Here is a 23,375-nt window from a genome sequence, read left to right as displayed (position 1 = left end):
ACATACAAGGGAAGTCCCATCAGGCTATCAGCTGATTTCTCAACAGAAACTTGACAGACCACAAGGGAATGGCATGGTATATTTAAAGTAATGAAAGGGAAGAACCTACAACTAAGAATACTCTACCCAGAAAAATTCTCCTTTAGATTTAATGGAGAAATAAAGCTTTCCAGACAAGCAAAAATTAAGAGAATACAGCACCACCAAACCAACTTTACAACAAATGCTAAAGGAACATCTCTAGGCAAGAAACAAGAGAAAGAAAAGACCTACCTACAGAAAATAAACCCCAAACAATTAAGAAGATGGTAATAGGATCACACATATTGATAATTACCTTAAATGTAAATGGATTAAATGCACCAACCAAAAGACAGACTGGCTGAGCAGATGAGAATGTGTGCATGTATGACTTTCACTTACCACATCACTCTGCTTGACCCCCCAGATTGTATGTAATTATTTTATATTGTTAGGTTACTCATGCTCCCATTATGGCTTGCAATGGTTAATTATCTTTAATTTTTTGTCTGGCTATAAATTGTGAAAACTGATAAACATCTTGTACTATTGTGATTATGTATTACTCAATACCATTGTATCATGATTGGTCAACAGAAAAATAATAGAATTCTATGTCACCAAAACTACCATTTAATAGAAAAGCCTGTAATCAAGTTTTAAAATCCAGATAGCAGAATTATCTTGGAATTTTCTGAATTATACAAATGCCCAGGTATTGCTTGCTTCCTTTTTGCCAGAATGCCAGATATGTTTCTAATCAGCAGCCATGTTTAAAAACAACTGGACTATATGAGGATCTTTTACTTTTATCTACTTTCACTTTTTCTATTTCATATTCAATGCTCCCATTTCATTTATGTTTTCCAATCTCTCCATCTCTTTTTACATCCTTTCTCAAGCCTTTATTAAGAGTACTAGAGGGGCTTTTCTATACATATATATAGATAATATGTATAATATGTATAGAATATGAATTTTTGCCTAACTAAAAAATTTATGACATTTTGATTTTACTTTTTGACTTAGTATGAATAGAATGCTAGATCTCTAATTTAAGAAAAATAGATATGCAACAAACAACAAAGGTTTACTGTCTAAAACAGGGAACTATAGTCAATATCTTGTAATAATCTGTTATGGAAAATAATTTCAAAAGTATTATATGTATATAGATATAACTGAATCACACACAAAGAATTCTACTTTTTGAAATTTAGTATTACTTATCTTTATGCCAGTTTTTCTAAATATCCTATGAAGTGAAGTGAAGTCGCTCAGTTGTGTCCGACTCTTTGCGACCCCATGGACTGTAGCCTACCAGGCTCCTCAGTCCATGGGATTTTCCATTCAGGAATACTGGAGTGGGTTGCCATTCCCTTCTCCAGGGGATCTTCCTGACCCAGGGATCGAACCTGGGTCTCCTGCATTGTAGGCAGACGCTTTACCATCTGAGCTACCAGGGAAGACCCTATGGACATCTAATAACAACATATGAGATAAAAATTTTAAATATGTTTCTGTGAGATATGATTAAATTAATTAAATATAATTAAATATAATATTTAAATTATTAATGGCATCATTCAAGATGCTCCTGTTCTTATTTTTTCTGTACTCAGAGAAATATATTCTCAGAGAAATGTTAATATGTCTCAATATGATTATGTATTTTTTTCTTTTCTATTTCTTCCAATTTTTGCTTTCTGTATCTTTGTTTCTTTGTTGTTAGGTGTCTAATGGTTTATGATGTCTATCTTCTTTGTGAATTTTATCTTTTATCATTAAAAATATTCATCTTTGTTTCAAAAAAAAAAAAAACACTCAACATTCAAAAAACAAACATCATGGCATTCAGTCCCATCATTTCATGACAAATAGATGGGGGAAAAGTGGAAACAGTGACAGATTTTATTTTCTTGGGCTCCAAAATCACTGCAGACTTTTGCTCCTTGGAAGAAAAGTTGTGACACACCTAGAGAGAGTATTAAAAAGTCGAGATACACTTAGCCAACAAAGGTTTGTATAGTCAAAACTGGTTTTTCAGGTAGTCACATACGAATGTGAGAGGTGGACCATAAAGAAACCTGAGCACTGAAGAATCGGTGTTTTCCAATTGTGGTGCTGGAGAAGACTCTTGAGAGTCCTCTGGACTGCAAGATCAAACCAGTCACTCCTAAAGGAAATCAACCCTGACTATTCACTGGAAAGATTGATGCTAAAGCTGAAGGTCCAAATCCTTGGCTACCTTATAGAAACAGCCAACTCACTGTAAAAGACTGATGCTGGGGAGGTTTGAGGGCAAGAAGAGAAGGGTGACAGAGGATGAGATGGTTGGATGGCATGACTGACTCAATGGACATGAGTTTCAACAAACTCAGGGAGATAGTGAAAGACAGGGAACACTAGGGTGCTGCAGTTCACGGGGTCACGAAGAGTCAGACATGACATAGCAACTGAACAACAATAAAAGCAACTATACGCCAATAAAAAGACAACCTAGCAGAAATGGAAAAATTCTTAGAAAGGTACAGTCTCCCAAGACTGAACCAGTAATAAATAGAAAATATGAACAGACCAATCACAAGTACTTAAATTGAAACTGTGATTTGAAAACTCCCAACAATGTTCAAGAGCAGATGTCGTCACAGGTGAAGTACATCAAACATAGAGAAGATGTAACATCTATCCTCTGAAATTATTGCCCAGAATTACAGAGGAAGGAATACTCCCAAACTTATTCTATGAGGCCACCAAAACTGGACAAAGATACAACAAAAAGAAAAAGAAAATTACAGGCCAATACCACTTCTGAATATAGACACAAAAATTCTCAACAAAGGACGAGCAAACCATATTCAACAATACATTAGAAGGACACAGCCTTCACATGGTGAAGGGGCTTGCATACCTCAATGAAGCTATGAGTCATGTAGTGCAGGACCACCCAAAGACAGATGAGTCAGAGTGAAGAGTTCTGACAAAATGTGGTCCACTGGAGGAGGGAATGGCAAACTACTCCAGTATTCTTGACTGACGAACCCCATGGACAATATGAAAAGGCAAAAAGACATGACACCAGAAGATGAGCCCTCGAGGTTGGAAGGTGTCCAATATGCTATTGGAGAAGTGTGGAGGACAATTACTAATAGTGCCAGAAAAAATGAAGGAACTGGGCCAAAGTGGAAACAAGGCTCCACTGTGGATGAGTCTGTTGGTGAAAGTAAAGTCCAGTGCTTTAAAGAACAATATTAGGACCCGGAATGTTAGGTCCATCAATCAAGAGAAATTGGATGTGGTCAAGCAAGAGATGGCATTGAAAATATCATCACTTTGAAATCAGTGAACTAAAGTGGAGAGGAATGGACAAATTTAATTCAGATGACTATTATATCTACTACTGTAGGCAAGAATCCCTTAGAAGGAATGGAGTAGCCCTCACAGTCAACAAGAGTCCAAAATGCAGTAATTGGGTGCAATCCAAAAATGACAGAATGATCTCAGTTCATTTCCAAAGCAAACCATTCAATATCATGGTAATCCAACCCAAATCCATGTGCCCTAACCACTGATCCTGAAGAAGCTGAAGTTGACCAGTTCTATGAAGACCTACAGCACTCTCTAGAACACCTTCTAGAACTAACAACCCCCCAAAAATGTCCTTTTCATCATAGGGGATTTGAAAGCAAAAGTAGGATGTCAAGAGATACACAGAATAACAGGAAAATTTGGCCTTGGAGTATAAAATGAAGCAGGGCAAAAACTAAGAAGAGTTTTGCCAAAAGAACACACTGGTCATAGCAAACACTCTTTCCCAACAACATAAGCAACAACTCAACACATGGACATCAATACCGAAATCAGATTGAATATTATTTTTGCAGCCAAAGATGGAGAAGCTCTATATAGTTAGCAAAAACAAGACCTGGAGCTGACTGTAGCTCAGATCATGAGCTCTTTATTGTAAAACTCAGGCTTAAATCAAAGCAAGCAGGGAAAACCACTAGGCCATTCAGGTATGACCTAAATCAAATCCCTTATGATTATACAGTGAAGGTGGTGAACAGATTCAAGGGAATAGATCTGACAGATTGCCTGAAGAACTATGGACAGAGGTTTGGAACATCGTACAGAAGTCAGTGACCAAAACCATTTCAAAGAAAAAGAAATGCAAGAAGGCAAAGTGGTTGTCTGAAGAGGCTTTAAACATAGCAGAGGAAAGAAGAGAAGCGAAAGGCAAGAGAGAAAGGGAAAGATATAACTAACTGAATGAAGAGTTTCAGAGAATAGCAAGGAGAGATAAAAAGGTCTCCTTAAATAAACAATGCAAAGAGATTCAGGAAAACAATAGAATGGGAAAGACTAGAGATCTCTTCAAAGATTGGAAATATCACAGAAACATTTCATGCAAGGAAGGGCATGATAAAGGACAAAAAATGACAAGGACATAAAAGAAGCAGAAAAGATTAAGACATAGCAAGAATACACAGAACTATACAAGGAAGGTCTTAAAAATCCAGATAACCATGATGGTGTGGTCACTCACCTAGAGCCAGATATCCTGGATTCTGAAGTCAAGTGGGCCTAAGGAAGCTTTACTACAAATAAGGCTAATGAAGGTGATGAAATTCCAGTTGAGCAATTTAAAATCCTAAAAGATGATGCTGTTAAAGTGCTGTGCTCAGTTTGTCAGCAAATTTAGAAAACTCAGCAGTGGCCACAGAACTGGAAAAGGTCAGTTTTCATTCTAATCCTAAAGAAGGGCAATGCCAAAGAATATTCAAACTACCACACAATTGCAGTCATTTCACAGGCTAGGTTAGGGTCAAAATCCTTCCAGCTAGGCTTCAGTGGTATGTGAACTGAGAACTTCCAGATGTATAATCTGGGTTTAAAAAAGGTAGAGGAACCAGAGATCAAACTGCCAACATCCAGTGGATCATAGAAAAAGCAAGGGAATTCCAGAAAAACATCTACTTCTGCTTCATTGACTATGTGAAAGCCTTTGACTGTGTGGTTACAACAAACTGTGAAAAATTCTGAAAGAGATGGGAATACCAGACCACCTTACCTGTCCTCTGAGAAACCTGTATGCAGGACAAGAAGCAACAGCTAGAACCTTACATGAAACAATGGACTGATTCAAAATTGGGAAAGGAGTAAGATAAGGCTGTATATTGTCACTCTGCTTATGTAACTTAAACGTAGAGTACAACATGCAAAATGCTGAACTGGATGAATCACAGGCGGGAATCAAGACGGCTGAGAGATAAATCAACCTCAGTTATGCAGATGATACCATACTAACGGCAGAAAGTGAAGAGGAATTAAAGAGCCTCTTGATGAAAGTGAAAAAGAGTGAAAAAGCTGGCTTAAAACTCAACATTCAAAAGACTAAGATCATGGTATCTGCTCCATCACTTCATGGCAAAGAGAAGGGGAAAACATGGAAGCAGTGACAGATTTTCTTGGGCTCCAGAATCACTGTGGACAGTGACTACAGCCATTAAATTAAAAAATGCTGGCTCCTTGGAAGGAAAGTTGTGACAAAACTAGACAGCATATTTAAAAGCAGAGATATCACTTCGCTGACAAAGGTCTGTATAGTCAAAGCTATAATTTTTCCGGTAGTCATGTATGGATGTGAGAGTCAGACCATCAAGAAGGCTGAGCGTACAAGAATTGATGCTTTCCAATTGTGGTGCTGAAGAATCCTCTTGAGAGTCCCTTGGACTTCAAGGATACCAAACCAATCAATCCTAAAGGCACTCAATCCTGAATATTCATTTCATTGGAAGCACTGATACTGAAGCTGAAGCAATAATACTTTGGCCACCTGATGTGAAAAGTCAACTCACTGGAAAAGACCCTGGTGCTGGAAGATTGCAGGCAAAAGGAGAAGGGGGCAGCAGAGGATACAATGGTTAGATAGCATCACTGACTCAATGGACATGAGTTTGAGCAAACTCTGTGAGATAGTGGACGACAGAGGAGCCTGGTAAGCTGTAGTCATGGGATTGTAAAAAGTTAGGCCCTACTTAGTGGCTAAACCATGATCAAGTGGGATTTATCCCAGGAATGCAAGGATTCTTCAGTGTCAAAAAATCAATCACCATAGTAACTAAAGAATAAAAACTATAGGATCATCTCAAGAAATGCAGAAAAAATTTCTGATAAAATTCAACATCAATTTAAGTTCAGTTGCTCAGTCATGTCTGACTCTTTGCGACCCCATGGACTGCAGCATGCCAGGCCTCCCTGTCCATCACCAACTCCTGGAGTTTACTCACACTCATGTCCATTGAGTCAGTGATGCCATCCAACCATCTCATCCTCTGTCATCCCCTTCTCCTGCCCTCAATCTTTCCCAGAATCAGGATCTTTTCAGATGAATCAGCTCTTTGCATCAGGTGGCCAAAATATTGGAGTTTCAGCTTCAAAATCAGTCCTTCCAGTGAACACCAGAACTGATCTCCTTTAGGATGGACTAGTTGGATCTCCTTGCATCCATTTATAATTAAAAAAAAAAAAAAAAACTTTACAAAGTAGGAATACAGGGAACCTACCTCAATATAATAAAGGTCATCAGTGCAAAGAAATGGAGGAAAACAATAGAATGGGAAAAACTAGAGATCTCTTCAAGAAAATTGGAGATGCCAAGGGAATATTTCATGCAAAGATGGGCTCGATAAAGGACAGAAATGGTATGGACCTAACAGAAGCAGAAGATATGAAGAAGAGATGGCAAGAATACACAGAAGAACCATACAAAAAAGATCTTCATAACCCCCAGATAATCACGATGATGTGATCACTCATACTGACCTAGAGCCAGACATCCTGGAATGTGAAGTCAAGTGGGCCTTAGGAAACATCACTACGAACAAAGCTAGTGGAAGTGATGGAATTCCAGCTTAGCTATTTCAAATCCTAAAAGATGATGCTGTGAAAGTGTTGCACTCAATATGGCAGCAAATTTGGAACACTCAGCAGTGGCCACGGGGCTGGAAAAGGTCTGTTTCCATTCCAATCCCAAAGAAAGGCAATGCCAAAGAATGTTCAAACTACCACACAATTGCATTCATCTTACATGCTAGTAAAGTAATGCTCAAAGTAAATTCTCCAAGCCAGGCTTCAGCAATATGTGAACTGTGAACTTCCTGGTGTTCAAGTTGGTTTTAGAAAAGGCAGAGAAACCAGAGATCAAATTGCCAACATCTGCTGGGTCATCGAAAAAGCAAGAGAGTTCCAGAAAAACATCTATTTCTGCTTCATTGACTGTGCCAAAGTCTTTGTGACAGTGTGGATCACCATAAACTGTGGAAAATTCTGAAAAGATGGGAATACCAGACCACCTGACCTGCCTCTTGAGAAACCTGTATGCAGGTCAGGAATCAACTGTTGAACCAATCAACAGACTGGTTCCAAATAGGAAAAGGAGTACGTCAAGGCTGTATATTGTCACCCTGCTTATTTAACCTATATGCAGAGTACATCATGAGAAACACTGGACTGGAAGAAACACAAACTGGAACCTAGATTGCTGGGAGAAAGATCAATAAACTCAGATATGCAGATGACACCACCCTTATGGCAGAAAGTGAAGAACTAAAGAGCCTCTTGATGAAAGTGAAAGACGAGAGCGAAAAAGTTGGCTTAAAGCTCAACATTCAGAAAACTAAGATCATGGCATCCGGTCCCACCACTTCATGGCAAATAGATGGGGAAACAGTGGAAACGGTGGCAGACTTTATTTTGGGGGCTCCAAAATCACTGCAGATGGTGATTGCAGCCATGAAATTAAAAGACGCTTACTCCTTGGAAGAAAAGTTATGACCAACCCAGACAGCATATTAAAAAGCAGAGACATTACTTTGTCAACAAAGGTCTACCTAGTCAAGGCTATGGTTTTTCCAGTGGTCATGTATGGATGTGAGAGTTGGACTGTGAAGAAAACTGAGTGCTGAAGAATTGATGCTTTTAAACTATGGTGTTGGAGAAGACTCTTGAGAGTCTCTTGGGCTTGCAAGGAGATCCAATCAGTCCATCCTAAAGGAGATCAGTCCTGGTTGTTCACTGGAAGGACTGATGCTGAAGCTGAAACTCCGATACTTTGGCCACCTGACACAAAGAGCTGACTCATTTGAAAAGACCCTGATGCTGGGAAAGATTGAGGGCAGGAGAAGAAGGGGATGACAGAGGATGAGATGGTTGGATGGCATCACTGACTCAATGGACATGAGTTTGGGTGAACTCCAGGAGTTGATGATGGACAGGGAGGCCTGGTGTGCTGTGGTTCATAGGGTCACAAAGAGTCGGACACCACTGAGCTAGTGAACTGACCAGAAGATACATGACAAATCCATAGAAACATCATTCTCAACAGTGAAAAGATAAAAGTATTTCCTCTGAGATCAGGAACAAGACAAGGTTGCCCTACTCTTGCCACATTAAACATAATTTTGGAATTCCTACCAATCAGAGAAGGAAAAGCAATAAAAGGAATACAAATTGAAAAAGAAGCAAAACTACTATTATTTGCAGATGACATGATACTATGCACAGAAAATCCTAAATATTCTCGCAGAAAACTACCAGAACTCATCAGTGAACTCAGTAAAGCTGCAGGATACAGAATCAATACTACAAAAATCTCTTGCATCCTATATATTAACAAAAGATCAGAAATATTAATTAAGAAAACAATCACATTTACTGCTACATCAGAAGAATAAAATACCTAGGAATAAACCTACCTAATGGACTGGAAGATACACAAGCTGGAATCAAGATTGCCGGGAGAAATATCAATAGCCTCAGATATGCAGATGACACCACTCTTATGGCAGAAAGTGAAGAGGAGCTAAAAAGCCTCTTGATGAAAGCGAAAGAGGAGAGCGAAAAAGTTGGCTTAAAGCTCAACATTCAGAAAATGAAGATCATGGCATCCGGTCCCATCACTTCATGGGAAATAGATGGGGAAACAGTAGAAACAGTGTCAGACTTTATTTTGGGGGGCTCCAAAATCACTGCAGATGGTGACTGCAGCCATGAAATTAAAAGACGCTTACTCCTTGGAAGAAAAGTTATGACCAACTTAGATAGCATATTCAAAAGCAGAGACATTACTTTGCCGACTAAGGTCCGTCTAGTCAAGGCTATGGTTTTTCCAGTAGTCATGTATGGATGTGAGTGTTGGACTGTGAAGAAGGTTGAGTGCTGAAGAATTGATGCTTTTGAACTGTGGTGTTGGAGAAGACTGTTGAGAGTCCCTTGGGCTTGCAAGGAGATCCAACCAGTCCATTCTGAAGGAGATCAGCCCTGGGATTTCTTTGGAAGGAATGATGCTAAAGCTGAAACTCCAGTACTTTGGCCACCTCATGTGAAGAGTTGACTCATTGGAAAAGACTCTGATGCTTGGAGGGATTGGGGGCAGGAGGAGAAGAGGATGACCGAAGATGAGATGGCTAGATGGCGTCACTGACTCGATGGACATAAGTCTGAGTGAACTCTGGGAGTTGGTGATGTACAAGGAGGCCTGGCGTGCTGCGATTCATGGGATCGCAAAGAGTCAGACACGACTGAGCAACTGAACTGAACTGAATGAGGCAAAAGACCTGTACTCCAAAACCTGTAAGTTGTTGATGAGAATACTGAGGATGACACAAACCAATGGAAAGATATGCTATGTTACTGGATTGAAATAATCAGTATTAGAAATTAGTATACTATCAAAGGAAATCCACAGATTTAATGAAATTCCTAGCAAATTATCAATGGCATTTTTGGCAGAACTAGAACAATTTTTTTCCCCTTAATCTATATGGAAACTCAAAAGCCCCTGAATAGCCAAAGCAATCTTGAAAAAGAAAAATGGAGCTGGAGGAATCAGGTTCCCTGGCTTCAGACCATATTACAAAGCTTTAGTCATCAAAACAGTTTGGTACTGGTGCAAACACAGAAATGTAGATCAATAGAATGGAAGAGAAAGCCCAGAAATAAACCCACACACCTATGGCCACTTAATCTAAGACAAGAGAGGCAGGAATATACAATGGAGGAAAGACAGTCTCTTCAATAAGTGATGCTGGGAAAACTGGACCGTTACATGTAGAAAAAAAATGAAATTAAAACACTGTAGCACACATAAAAAAATAAAGTCAAAATGGTTTAAAGACCTAAATGTAAAACCAGCTACTATAAAGCTCCTAGACGAAAACATAGGCAGATTACTCCTTGAAATAAATCACAGAAATATCTTTTTGGATCCATCTCTCAGAGTAATGAAGGTAAAAACAAAAATAAAAAAGTGGGACCTAATTCAGCCTAAAAGCTTTTGCTGACAAAGGTCTGAATAATCAAAGCTATGGTTTTTCCAGTAGTCTTGTACGAATGTTAGAGTTCAACCATCAAGAAGGCTGAGTGCCAAAGAACTGATGCTTTCAAACTGTGGTGTTGGAGAAGACTCTTGAGAGTCCCTTGGAGTGCAGGGACATCAAACCAGTTAAACCTAAAAGAAATCAACCCTGAATATTCAATGGAAGGACTGATCCTGAAATTGAAGCTCCAATACTTTGGCCACCTGATGCAAAGAGCCAATCATTGGGAAAGACTTTGATCTTGGAAAACATTGATGACAGGAGAAGGGGATGGCAGAAGATGAGATGCTTGGATAGCATCAGCAACTCAATGGACATGAGTTTGAGCAACCTCTGGGAGATAGTGAAGGACAGGGAAGCCTGGTGTGCTGCAGTCCAAGGGGTCACAAAGAGGTGGACATGACTTAGTGACTGAGGAACAACAACATAGCAAAAGAAATCATTTTTTTAAAAATGAAAAGAGAACCTAGAGCTTGGGAGAAAATATTTGCAAATGATGTGACCAATAAGAGATTAATCTCCCAAATATGCAATACACACAGCTCATACAATATACAAAAACCAAATGACCAAATCATTAAACAGGCAAACGATGTAATAGACATTTCTCCAAAGATGTACAGATGGCCAAAAAGTACATGAAAATATGCTCATATTTGCTCATATTTCTAGTTCTAGAGCATAGAACTAGAATAATTCCCTAGTTATTAGAGAAGTACAAATCAAAACTGCAGTGAACTATCACCTCACATGGGTCAGTATGGCCATCATCAAAACATCTACAATAAATGCTGGAGAGGGTGTGGAGAAAAGGGAACCCTCCTACACTATCAGTAGGAATGTAAATTGATACAGCCACTACGAAAAACAAAATGGAAGTTCCCTTAAAAACTAAAAATACAGCTACTGGGACTTCCCTGGCAGTCCACTGCAGCGGGCACAGGTTTGATTCTTTTTTGGGGAACTGGGATCCTGCATGCCATGCAGTGTGTGTATGTTTTTTTTTAATTAATTAATTTAGAAAAGACAGTTACCATATAACCTGCTTTCCCACTCCTGGGCATATATCTGGAGAAAATCATAATTCAAAAAGATACATGTGCCCCATTATTCATTGCAGCACTATTTATAATAGCCAAGACATGGAAACAGGTGTCCATGAACAGATTAGTGGATAAGGAATATATGGTATATATACACGATAGAGTATTAGTCATAAAAAAATGAAATAATGCCATTTGCAGCAACATGCATGGACCTAGAGATTATTATACTAAGTGGAAAGTCAGAAAAACAAATATCATATAATATCACTTATATGTGGGCTATAAAATATCACACAAAATGAACTTATTTACAAAACAGAAATAGACTCACAGACCTAGAAAACAAACTATGGTTACCAAAAGCAAGGGGAGGGATAAATTAAGTTTGGATTAAAATATACACACTACTATATATAAAATAGATAACCTAAAGGGACCTACTGTATAGCAAAGAGAATTATACTCAATATCTGTAATAACTTACAATTGAAGAGAATGGGGATAAAAAGAGAAATACACACACATATATGTATTACTTTGCTATACACCTCAAACTAGCACATCATCATAAATCAACATTTCAGTTTAAAAAATTGTTTAAACAACTAATCTCAAAAATATACAAGCAACTCCTGCAGCTCAATTCCAGAAAAATAAACAACCCAATCAAAAAATGGGCCAAAGAACTAAATAGACATTTCTCCAAAGAAGACATACAGATGGCTAACAAACACATGAAAAGATGCTCAACATCACTCATAATCAGAGAAATGCAAATCAAAACCACAATGAGGTACCATTTCACGCCAGTCAGAATGGCTGCAATCCAAAAGTCTACAAGCAATAAATGCTGGAGAGGGTGTGGAGAAAAGGGAACCCTCTTACACTGTTAGTGGGAATGCAAACTAGTACAGCCACTATGGAGAACAGTGTGGAGATTCCTTTAAAAACTGGAAATAGAACTGCCTTATGACCCAGCAATCCCACTGCTGGACATATACACTGAGGAAATCAGAATTGAAAGAGACACATGTACCCCAATGTTCATCGTAGCACTGTTTATAATAGCCAGGACACGGAAGCAACCTAGATGTGCATCAGCAGACGAATGGATAAGAAAGCTGTGGTACGTATACACAATAGAGTATTACTCAGCCATTAAATAGAATACATTTGAATCAGTTCTAATGAGGTGGATGAAACTGGAGCCGATTATACAGAGTGAAGTAAGCCAGAAAGAAAAACACCAATACAGTATACAAATGTGTATATATGGAATTTAGAAAGATGGTAATGATAACCCTGTATGCGAGACAGCAAAAGAGACACAGATGTATAGAACAGTCTTTTGGACTCTGTGGGAGATGGAGAGGGTGGGATGATTTGGGAGAATGGCATTGAAACATGTATAATATCATATAAGAAACGAATCGCCAGTCCAGGTTCGATGCAGGATACAGGATGCTTGGGGCTGGTGCACTGGGATGACCCAGAGGGATGGTACAGGGAAGGAGGAGGGAGGGGGGTTCAGGATGGGGAACATATGTACACCCGTGGTAGATTCATGTTGATGTATGGCAAAACCAATACAACATTGTAAAGTAATTAGCCTCCAATTAAAATAAATTTAAATTAAAAATAACTTGTTTAAAAAAGAATGTCAACATCACTAATGATCTGGGAAATTCAAGTCAAAACCACAGAGTTATTATCTCAAACATGTCAAAAAGGCTGTTGTCAAAAATCCAAAAAAATAGCAAGTGTTATTAGCAAGGATGTGGATTACAGGGAACACGTACACTGTTGGTGGGAATGTCAATTCGTGCAGCCATTATTAAAAACAGTATTGAGGTTTCTCAAAAAACTAACAATAGAACTACTATATGATATAGCAATTCCACTTTTGGGTATTTATCTGAAGAAAATAAAAACACTAGCTCAAACAGATACATGTATCCCCAAATGCACTGCAGCATTATTTCCAATATCTAAAATACAGAAGTCGCCTAAGTGTCCAGCAACAGTTGTATGGATGAAGAAAAGATGAAAAAAAAATATATATATATATATAATGGAATATTATCCAGTTATAAAAGAAGATTGAAATCTTGCCATTTGTGATAACATGATGGACCTTGAGGGCATTATCCCAAGTGAGATATGCCAGACAAATACTGCATGGTCTCTCTTAAATCATGAATCTAACAAAATAACAACTAAAAACCAAAAAAAATGACCTCATAGAGACTGAATTGATGGTTCCAGTGGTGGTAGAGTGGGGGAGGTGACATAAATAGGGGAAAGGGCAAAAAAGGTTAAAAAATTAAAAAAACAATTTTTTTTAAAGAAACTTAGTCAATCAAGTGGTATGAAGTGAACCACAAAGACAAATTTTGAAATGCAGTGATATGCAGATTTAATAGTATCAGAACTGAGAGGAGATAGGATCTGCTAGAGGACTGGGAAAGCTTCAGGAAGACAAAGAATCTGGATAATCACTGTGGACCTTTCAAAAGGTGGAAGAAGAACATGTGTTTTAAGGTGTTTTATAGGAAATGGAAAGATGTTCATGCTGTTAAAAATATACATCCAATTATTTCCAGCTGATTCAAGACAATGATTTCATGTACAGCTCTTAGTGATTCTACTGGCGAGAAAAACTAAGTTTAGCATGGATGAGAGTTAGCTATTTCCCCATAACCTTGTTTAAAAGGATACAATGAAAGTAAGTCTTAGATCAAATTCTGCCTAGCACATATATTTGTTAAGCATTATTACAACTTCTGCTGCATCAGCCACTGAAGAACAGCAGCCATGGCTCTGCACTACCAAATGGCTGTGGGCCTCAACAAGGGCCTCTGTGACCGAGAGCATGAGCAAGCCGAGGCACAGCCGTTGCTGGTGGGCACCTCACCGAACACACCAAGTGCATGTGGGACATGATCTGGGAGGTGTGCAGCTTCAGCCCTTATGAGCAACAGGACAAGGAGCTGCTCAAGGTCTCCAGGGACAAGTGGGCACTCAAGTTCATCAAATAAAGGGTGGGGACACACATCCGCGCCAAGAGGAAGAGAGAGGAGCTGAGCAACATTCTGGTAGCCATGAGGAAAGGGGCAGCCAAGAAGGATCGAGCCCTTCCCCTCTGTGCACAATACATCTTTCCAGGAAAAAAAAAAGAAACGTGTTATTATAAGCAAGCACAAAACTGTCCATACAACTTGTTTTAACAGCCTGATAAAGTCCTAGTCCATTACCAGTATGAGTGATTTGATCACACTATGACAGGTTGACTAATAGATGTGATAATATTCCTTTAAACAGACAGTTCAGTTCAGACACTCAGTCGTGTCTGACTCTTTGCAACCCCATGAACTGCAGTATGCCAGGCCTCCCTGTCCGTCACCAACTCCCGGAGTTCACCCAAACGCATGTCCATCGAGTCAGTGATACCATCCAGCCATCTCATCCTCTGTCGTCCCCTTCTCCTCCTGCCCTCAATCTTTCCCAGCATCAGGGTCTTTTCAAATGAGTCAGCTCTTTGCATCAGGTGGGCCAAAGTATTGGGGTTTCAGCTTCAACATCAGTCCTTCCAACGAACACCCAGGCCTGACCTCCTTTAGGATGGACTGGTTGGACCTCCTTGCAGCCCAAGGGACTCACAAGAGTCTCCTCCAACACCACAGTTCAAAAGCATCAATTCTTCAGCGCTCAGCTTTCTTCACAGTCCAACTCTCACATCCATACATGACTACTGGAAAAACCATAGCCTTGTCTAGACGGACCTTTGTTGGCAAAGAAATGTCTCTGCTTTTTAATATGCTATCTAGGTTGGTCATAACTTTTCTTCCAAAGAGTAAGCGTCTTTTAATTTCATGGCTGCAATCACCATCTGCAGTGATTTTGGAGCCCCCAAAATAAAGTCTGCCACTGTTTCCCCATCTATTTGCCATGAAGTGGTGGGACCAGATGCCATGATCTTAGTTTTCTGAATGTTGAGCTTTAAGTCAACTTTTTCACTCTCCTCTTTCACTTTCATCAAGAGGCTCTTTAGTTCTTCTTCACTTTCTGCCATAAGGGTGGTGTCACTTGCATATCTGAGGCTATTGATATTTCTCCCAGCTATCTTGATTCCAGCTTGTGTTTCTTCCAGCCCAGTGTTTCTCATGATGTACTCTGCATATAAGTTAAATAAGCAGGGCGACAATACACAGCCTTGACGTACCCCTTTTCCTATTTGGAACCAGTCTGTTGTTCCATGTCCAGTTCTAACAGTATTCCTGACCTGCATACAGGTTTCTCAAGAGGCAGGTCAGGTGGTCTGGTATTCCCATCTCTTTCAGAATTTTCCACAGTTTATGGTGATCCATATAGTCAAAGGCTTTGGCATAGTCAATAAAGCAGAAATAGATGTTTTTCTGGAACTCTCTTGCTTTTTCGATGACCCAGCAGTTGCTGGCAATTTGATCTCTGGTTCCTCTGCCTTTTCTAAAACCAGCTTGAACACCTGGAAGTTCACGGTTCACATATTGCTGAAGCCTGGCTTGGAGAATTTTGAGCATTACTTTACTAGTGTGTGAGATGAGTGCAATTGTGTGGTAGTTTGAACATTCTTTGGCATTGCTTTTCTTTGGGATTGGAATGAAAACAGACCTTTTCCAGTCCTGTGGCCACTGCTGAGTTTTCCAAATTTGCTGCCATATTGAGCGCAGCACTTTCACAGCATCAGTTTTTAGGATTTGAAATAGCTCAACTGGAATTCCATCACCTCCACTAGCTTTGCTCATAGTGATGCTTCCTAAGGCCCACTTGACTTCATATTTCAGGACGTCTGGCTCTAGGTGAGTGACCACACCATCGTGATTATCTGGGGGTTATGAAGATCTTTTTTGTACAGTTCTTCTGTGTATTCTTGCCACCTCTTCTTAATATCTTCTGCTTCTGTTATGTCCATACTATTTCTGTCCTTTTTTGAGCCCATCTTTGCATGAAATATTCCCTTGGCATCTCTAATTTTCTTGAAGAGATCTCTAGTCTTTCCCATTCTATTATCTTCCTCTATTTCTTTGCATTGATTGCTGAGGAAGGCTTTCTTATTTCTCCTTGATATTCTTTGCAAGTCTGCATTCAGATGCTTATATCTTTCCTTTTCTCCTTTGCTTCTCTTCTTTTCACAGCTATTTGTAAGGCCTCCTCAGACAGTCATTTTGCCTTTTTCCATTTCTTTTTCTTGGGGATGATCTTGATTTCTGCCTCCTGTACAATGTCACGAACCTCCACCCACAGTTCATCAGGCAATCCATCTATCAAATCTAGTCCCTTAAGTCTATTTCTCACTTCCACTGTATAATCATAAGGGATTTGATTTAGGTCATAACTGAATGGTATAGTGGTTTTCCCCACTTTCTTAAATTAAGTCTGAATTTGGCAATAAGGAGTTAATGATCTGAGCCACAGTCAGCTCCTGGTCTTGTTTTTGCTGACTGCATAGAGCTTCTCCATCTTTAGCTGCAAAGAATATAATCAATCTGATTTTGGTGTCGGTCATCTTGTGATGTCCATGTGTAGAGTCTTCTCTTGTGTTGTTCAGACAAGAAACAATGGAAACCATGGTTAGGCCCAAAGTCTGGCCGTGGAACCACTGGGGGTTGCTACGGCAGTGCCCTGAAGAGCCAGACCCGAGATACACTGGGCTGAAAAATGTAATCAAGGAGGTAGAAGACTTATATGCTGACAACTATAAAACATTAATAAAGGAAATTGAAAGTGAAGTCGCTCAGTCTTGTCTGACTCTTTGCAACCCCATGGACTGTAGCCTACCAGGTCCTCTGTCCATGGAATTTTCCAGGCAAGAGTACTGGAGTGGGTTGCCATTACCTCCTCCAGAGGATCTTCTGGACCCAGGGATGGATCCCAGGTCTCCTGCATTGCAGGCAGATGCTTTACCATCTGAGCCACCAGGGAAACCCTAAGGAAATTGAAGAGGATTCAAAAAAATGGAGAGAGCCCATGCTCTTGGACGGGAAGAGTCAATATTGTGAAGATGGTCATACTACCCAAAGCATCCCTGTCAAATTACCCATGACATTTTTCACACAAATAAAATAATCCTAAACTTTCTATGGAACTATAAAGCACCCAGAATTGCCAAAGCAAAACTGAAAAAAAAAAAAAAAAAAAAGAACAGAGCAGGAGGCATAGCCCTGTGTCAGATTTCAGACAATACCACAAAGTTACAGTAATGAAAACAATGTGGCACTGGCACAAAATTGGATCAATGGAACAGAACAGAGAGCAGGGAAATAGACCCACACGCCTAAAGGTACTTAATCTTTGACAAAGGAGGCAAGAATATACGATGAATAAAGTCTCTGCAGCAAGTGGTGTTGGGAAAGCTGGACGGCTACATGTACATCAGTGAAATTAGAATACCCTCACCCCATACCCAAAAATAAACTCAAAATGGCTTAAAGACTTAAACATAACACATGACACCATAAAACTCCTAGAAGAGAACATAGGCAAAATATCTCTGACATCAATTGTAGCAATATTTTCTTTAGGTCAGTCTCCCAAGGCAATAGAAATAAAAGCAAAAATAAACAAATAGGACCTAATCAAATTTACAAGTTTTATACATCAAAGGAAATCAAAAACAAAAAGACAACCTACAAAACAGGGGAGAAAATATTTGCAAATGATATAATTGACAAGGATTTACTTTCCAAAATATACAAACAGTGCATACAATTCAACAACGATAAAAGACAACCCAATCAAAAAATGGACTTAAGACCTAAGTAGACATTTTTCCAAAAAAGAAATACAGATGGCCATAGCATGAAAAGATGTTCGACTTCACTAATTATTAGAGAAATGCAAACCAAAGCTATAGTGAGTTACCACCTCATATCAGTCAGAATGGACAGCACTGAAAAAAAGTCTGCAAGTGATGAATATTGGAGAAAAGGGTATCCTCTTACACTGTTGGTGGGAATGTCAACTGGTACAGCCACTACAAAAAACAGTATGGAGGTCCCTCAGAAAACTAAAAATAGAATTACCATATGATCTAGTAATCCCACTCCTGGACATATATCCAGACAACACTATAATATGAACATACACATGCACCCCTCTGTTCATAGCAGCACTATTCACAAGAGCCAACACATGGACACGGTCTAAACATTCATCAGCAGATGAATGTGCGAAGATGTGGTATGTGTGTCCAATGGAATACTACCTAAGCCATAAAAAAGAACGAAATAATGCCATTTGTAGCAACATGGATGGAACTAGATATTATCATACTAAGTGAGGTAAATAAAAAAAGACAAATACCACATGATATCACTTATATATGGACTAAAATATGGCCCAAATGAACCTATCCACAAAACAGAAACAGACCCACAGACATAGAAAGCAGACTTATGGTTGCCAAAGGGAGGGGGTAGGAGAGGGATGGAACGCAAATTTGCGCTTAGCGAATGCAAACTATTATATTAATATATAGAATGGATAAACAAGGTTCTACTGTATAGCACAGGAAACTGATGTATTTAATATCTGTGATAAATCACAATGGAATATCATATAAAGAATGTGTATATATATGTGGCTGAATCACTTTGCTTTACAGCAGAAATTAACACAACAATGTAAGTCAACTGTATTTGAATTAAAAAAACAACTATCTGACATTTGCAAAAAAGAAAAAAAAAAAAAAAAGCCACAAACTGCTACAAAACAATTTCAGGGCCTACATCTGATACAGGGCTTACATCTGATACAGGGCTTATATCCAGAGTATATAAAGTACTTTCAATTTTTTTTAAATCTAATTTTTAAAATATATATTTATAATTGACAGATAATTGCTTTACAATATTATGTTGGTTTCTGCAACACAACAACACGAATCAGACATAAGCATACATATATACCCTCCCCTTCTGAACCTCCTTCCCACCTCCCATCCCATCCCACCCCTCTAGGTTATCACAGAGCCCTGGCTTGTGTTCCCTGAGTCATGTAGCAAATTCCCACCGGCTATTTTACATATGGTAGTATGTATGTTTTCATGCTACTCTCCCCATTTTCCCCACCCTCTCCTTCCCCCTAGTGTCCACAAATCTGTTCTCTATGTCTGCATCCCCACTGCTGCCCTGCAAATAGGTTATTAGTACCATTTTTCTAGATTCTCTATATATGGGTTAGAATACGATATTTATCTTTCTCTTTCTGACTTACTTCACTCTGCATAATAGGCTCTAGGTTGAGCCACCTCATTCCATAGCACTGACTCAAATGTGTTTCTTTTTCTGGCTGAATAATATCCCATTGTATATATGTACTATAGCTTATTTATCCATTCATCTGTCAATGGACATCTAGGTTGCTCCCATGTCCCCGCTATTGTAAACAGTGCCGCAGTGAACACTGGGGTACATATGTGTCTTAGAAAATAACTTAATTTTTTAAAATAAGCAAAAAGCTTTAACAGAAAATTCATTAAAGAAGATATGCAAACAAATGAACATATTACAAAGTGCTCAACATCATTAGTCATTAGGGAAATGAATTAAACTATAACTGGATACAACTACACACTCACTGAAATGGTTAAAATCAACATGGCTGTTTTTGTTGTTCAGTCACCAAGTCCTTTCTGACTCTGCAACCCCATGAACTGCAGCGTGGCAGGCTTCCATGTCCTTCACTATCTCCCAGAGTTTGCTCAAACACATGTCCATTGAGTCAGCGATGCAATTCAACCATCTCATCCTCTGTCACCCCTTTCTCCTCCTGCCCTCAACTTTTCCTGGCATCAGGGTCTTTTGCAGTGGGCTGGCTTTTCGCATCAGGTGGCCAAAGTATTGGAGCTTCAGCATCAGTCCTTCCAATGATGCTATTAAAGCGCTGCACTTGATATGCCAGCAAATTTGGAGAACTCAGCAGTGGCCACAGGACTGGAAAAGGTAAATTTTCATTCCAATCCCAAAAAAAGGCAATGCCAAAGAATGTCCAAATGACCATACAATTGCATTCATTTCACATGCTAGCAAGATTATGCTCAAAATCCTTCAAGCTAGGCTTCAGCAGTACGTGAACCCAGAACTTCCAGATGTACAAGCTGGATTTAGAAAAGGCAGAAGAACCAGAAATCAAATTGCCAACATCCGCTGGATCACACAAAAAGCAAGGGAATTCCAAAAATAATCTACTTATGCTTCATTGACTATGCAAAAGCCTTTGACTGTGTTCAGTTCAGTCACTCAGTTGTGTCTGACTCTTTGCAATCCCATGGACTGCAGCACGCCAGGCTTCCCTGTCCATCACCAACTCCTGGAGCCTACTCAAACTCATGTCTATCACATCAGTGATGCCATCCAAACATCTTATCCTCTCTCATCCCCTTCTCCTCCTGCCTTCAACCTTTCCCAGCATCAAGGTCTTTTCAAATGAGTTAGCTCTTTGCATCAGATGACCAGAGTATCGGAGTTTCAGTATTGGAGTCCATCCTAAAGGAAATCAGTCCTGGATGTTCATTGGAAGGACTGATGCTGAAGCCGAAACTCCAATACTCTGGCCACCTGATGTGAAGAGCTGACTCATTTGAAAAGACCCTGATGCTGGGAAAGATTGAGGGCAGGAGGAGAAGGGGATGACAGGGGATGAGATGGTTGGATGGCATCACTGACGTGATGGACAGGAGTTAGAGTAGGCTCCAGGAGTTGGTGATGGACAGGGAAGCCTGGGCATTCTGCAATCCTTGGGGTTGCAAAGAGTCAGACACAACTGAGCGGCCAAACTGAATAGTACGTAAACAAGCAGGATACCCAGCTTGATAAGTTGATTACATTGTGTCTCTGAGGAGACTAAGTCTATTCTACTTTTATATTCTAATGTGGAAATACTAGATTGGCCAAAAGGTTCATTTGTGTTTTTCTGTAAGATGTTATGGAAAAACCCAAACAAACCTTTTGGCCAACCCAATATAAAACTACTCTGTATAAGTCTGGATTCATTTTACAGAAATAAGCAGGAAGCCTCCAGCATCCACGGAGGTCAGGTGGAAAAATCCTCTTCTTTACCTATCCTCCTGCCCAACACAGAGAGCCTCCATTACCATGAATACAGTTGTCTGTTGGATTTGAGTCTAAGAACACAGGGGTGGAATATGGAGAGAGGGCTGGGTTATGGCTCAGGGAGCATCATGAAAAGCAGGTGGACCACAGGACAGGACACCAAGACTTGCTCTCTTGCTTGGACTTTGCTATTTGACCCACCTTTATAATATTCTGGAATTGTAGTACACAATTACTGTTTTCATCTTGTATTCTCATCACATTCTTTCTGCAGCTCAATTCCAAATATGGCGGCTCTTTAGAAACTAAATGTTGAGGAATTAAAATGAGGAGCAAGCTGTGAGATGCATGGAATATTAAAAACTAGGACCAAGATTAGTTGCTATTGGTATAAATTTTGTATGTATATTCAAATAACAATGATGTCTTTTGAGATTGTCTTGGAAAAGTCATTTGAAGAGACCACCCCCTCCTCCACCAACCAAATCAACAAAAACAAGAATGTGGAAATGAGGTAAGTGGAGTTGTTTGGGTAAATGCCTTCTTTCCATTTATTGTGTACCAACCTCTCCTTAAAAACAAACAAACAAACAAACAAACAAACAGTTAAAAGATTATAGCCATTATAACCCGCTTTAGTTAGAACTTTATCAAGAAGCATTTAAAGGATACTTCATTTCTAATGCTACCTTATTGGTAAAGTACCTTTAATTTTATTAAAGCCATTTTGTATCTCTTTCTCACAGGTTTTAATTATAAAAGCTGTCCTTAACATTTTACACATTTACATACAGTTTCCTCCATCACCTAGCCAAGAAATTTTCCAAAAGCATTGCAGATTTTTTAAAAAACACAATATACATATGGCCATTATTTTCCCATCCTTTTTATTTAAAAAAACATTCTTGAATGTATTTTATATTCTGGTTCCATTCTTCTGACTCATACACATTTGTAAACTTTCACGTTTCTATTCTTTCGAAGGGCCATTGTTCTTCTTCTTCTGTTTCACTTGAAACATATCCATTAATGAGTAGCAAAGAAAAGCATCTTAGTATGGGACAGCCTGGGGGCTTTGGAGCCATGAAGACCTGTACTTGGATGCTGGCACCGGTACCTATCTTGGAGCAGTGATAGAACACTTCTGTTTCTCTTTCAGCCTCTGTAAAGTGGAGATAGTAATGGTATCCACCTTGTAGTGTTGTCTTGGGGATTAAATGAGATGATGTATGTTCCAAAACAGAACCACCCTCACTCTCCACTTTTTGCCAAGTACTTTCAAAATCTTTTTATATTAACCTTAATACCAGCACTGGTTGAACTCCACACCCTGTGCTCAGTAGGTTATATATACTATCTTATTTAATCCTTACAACCACTGCATAAGTCCTAGTATTGTGTCCAGTTTGCAGAGGAGGTAACTAAGACTTAAAAAAGAAAAAAAAAAAAATCAAGTTACGTGTTGATTCAAAGTTACTCAGAGGATAAGTGGCAAGTCGAGATCCACACGTGCCTTGTCTTGTTTCAGAGCCTGAGCCCTGGTGTACTGACTGCCTTCTTGCTGAATTTCTGTATCTGACTGACCTCTGACCTCCCTACTTTTCTTCTGGAGAGAGCATGTTTTCCATCTTGTTCAAGACACATTTTCTAGCTTTGATTTTATAATGGTTTTATTGTCTCAAATATTTAGCAAGCAAAATGGATATAAATTAACAAATTTAATACTGAAATGAACAGGGTGCTTTATTTTTTGGTATAAAACCTTTTCCATGAGTTTCCATCTTTGTCTCAAACTTCAAATTCTGTAGCCACTTTTTGACATAGTAGTAACCTTGCTT

At 39.2% G+C, this 23,375-nt stretch overlaps 1 non-coding gene and 1 pseudogene across 1 annotated transcript; one reads left to right on the top strand and one right to left on the bottom strand.

Moving 5' to 3' along the window:
* Positions 1 to 1,414: 1,414 nt before the first annotated feature.
* Positions 1,415 to 1,487, bottom strand: TRNAC-ACA (transfer RNA cysteine (anticodon ACA)). Its single transcript has one exon. It is a non-coding gene; the product is annotated as a tRNA-Cys (tRNA).
* A 9,447-nt stretch (positions 1,488 to 10,934) lies between these two features.
* Positions 10,935 to 15,539, top strand: LOC105607875 (large ribosomal subunit protein eL36-like; annotated as a pseudogene).
* Positions 15,540 to 23,375: the final 7,836 nt, after the last annotated feature.

The sequence above is a fragment of the Ovis aries genome, chromosome 2 (genome assembly GCF_016772045.2).
Source record: "Ovis aries strain OAR_USU_Benz2616 breed Rambouillet chromosome 2, ARS-UI_Ramb_v3.0, whole genome shotgun sequence".
Taxonomy (NCBI): Eukaryota; Metazoa; Chordata; class Mammalia; order Artiodactyla; family Bovidae; genus Ovis; species Ovis aries.
The sequence above is the reverse complement of the archived record's forward strand: the minus strand, read 5'-3'. Positions and strand labels throughout refer to the sequence as shown.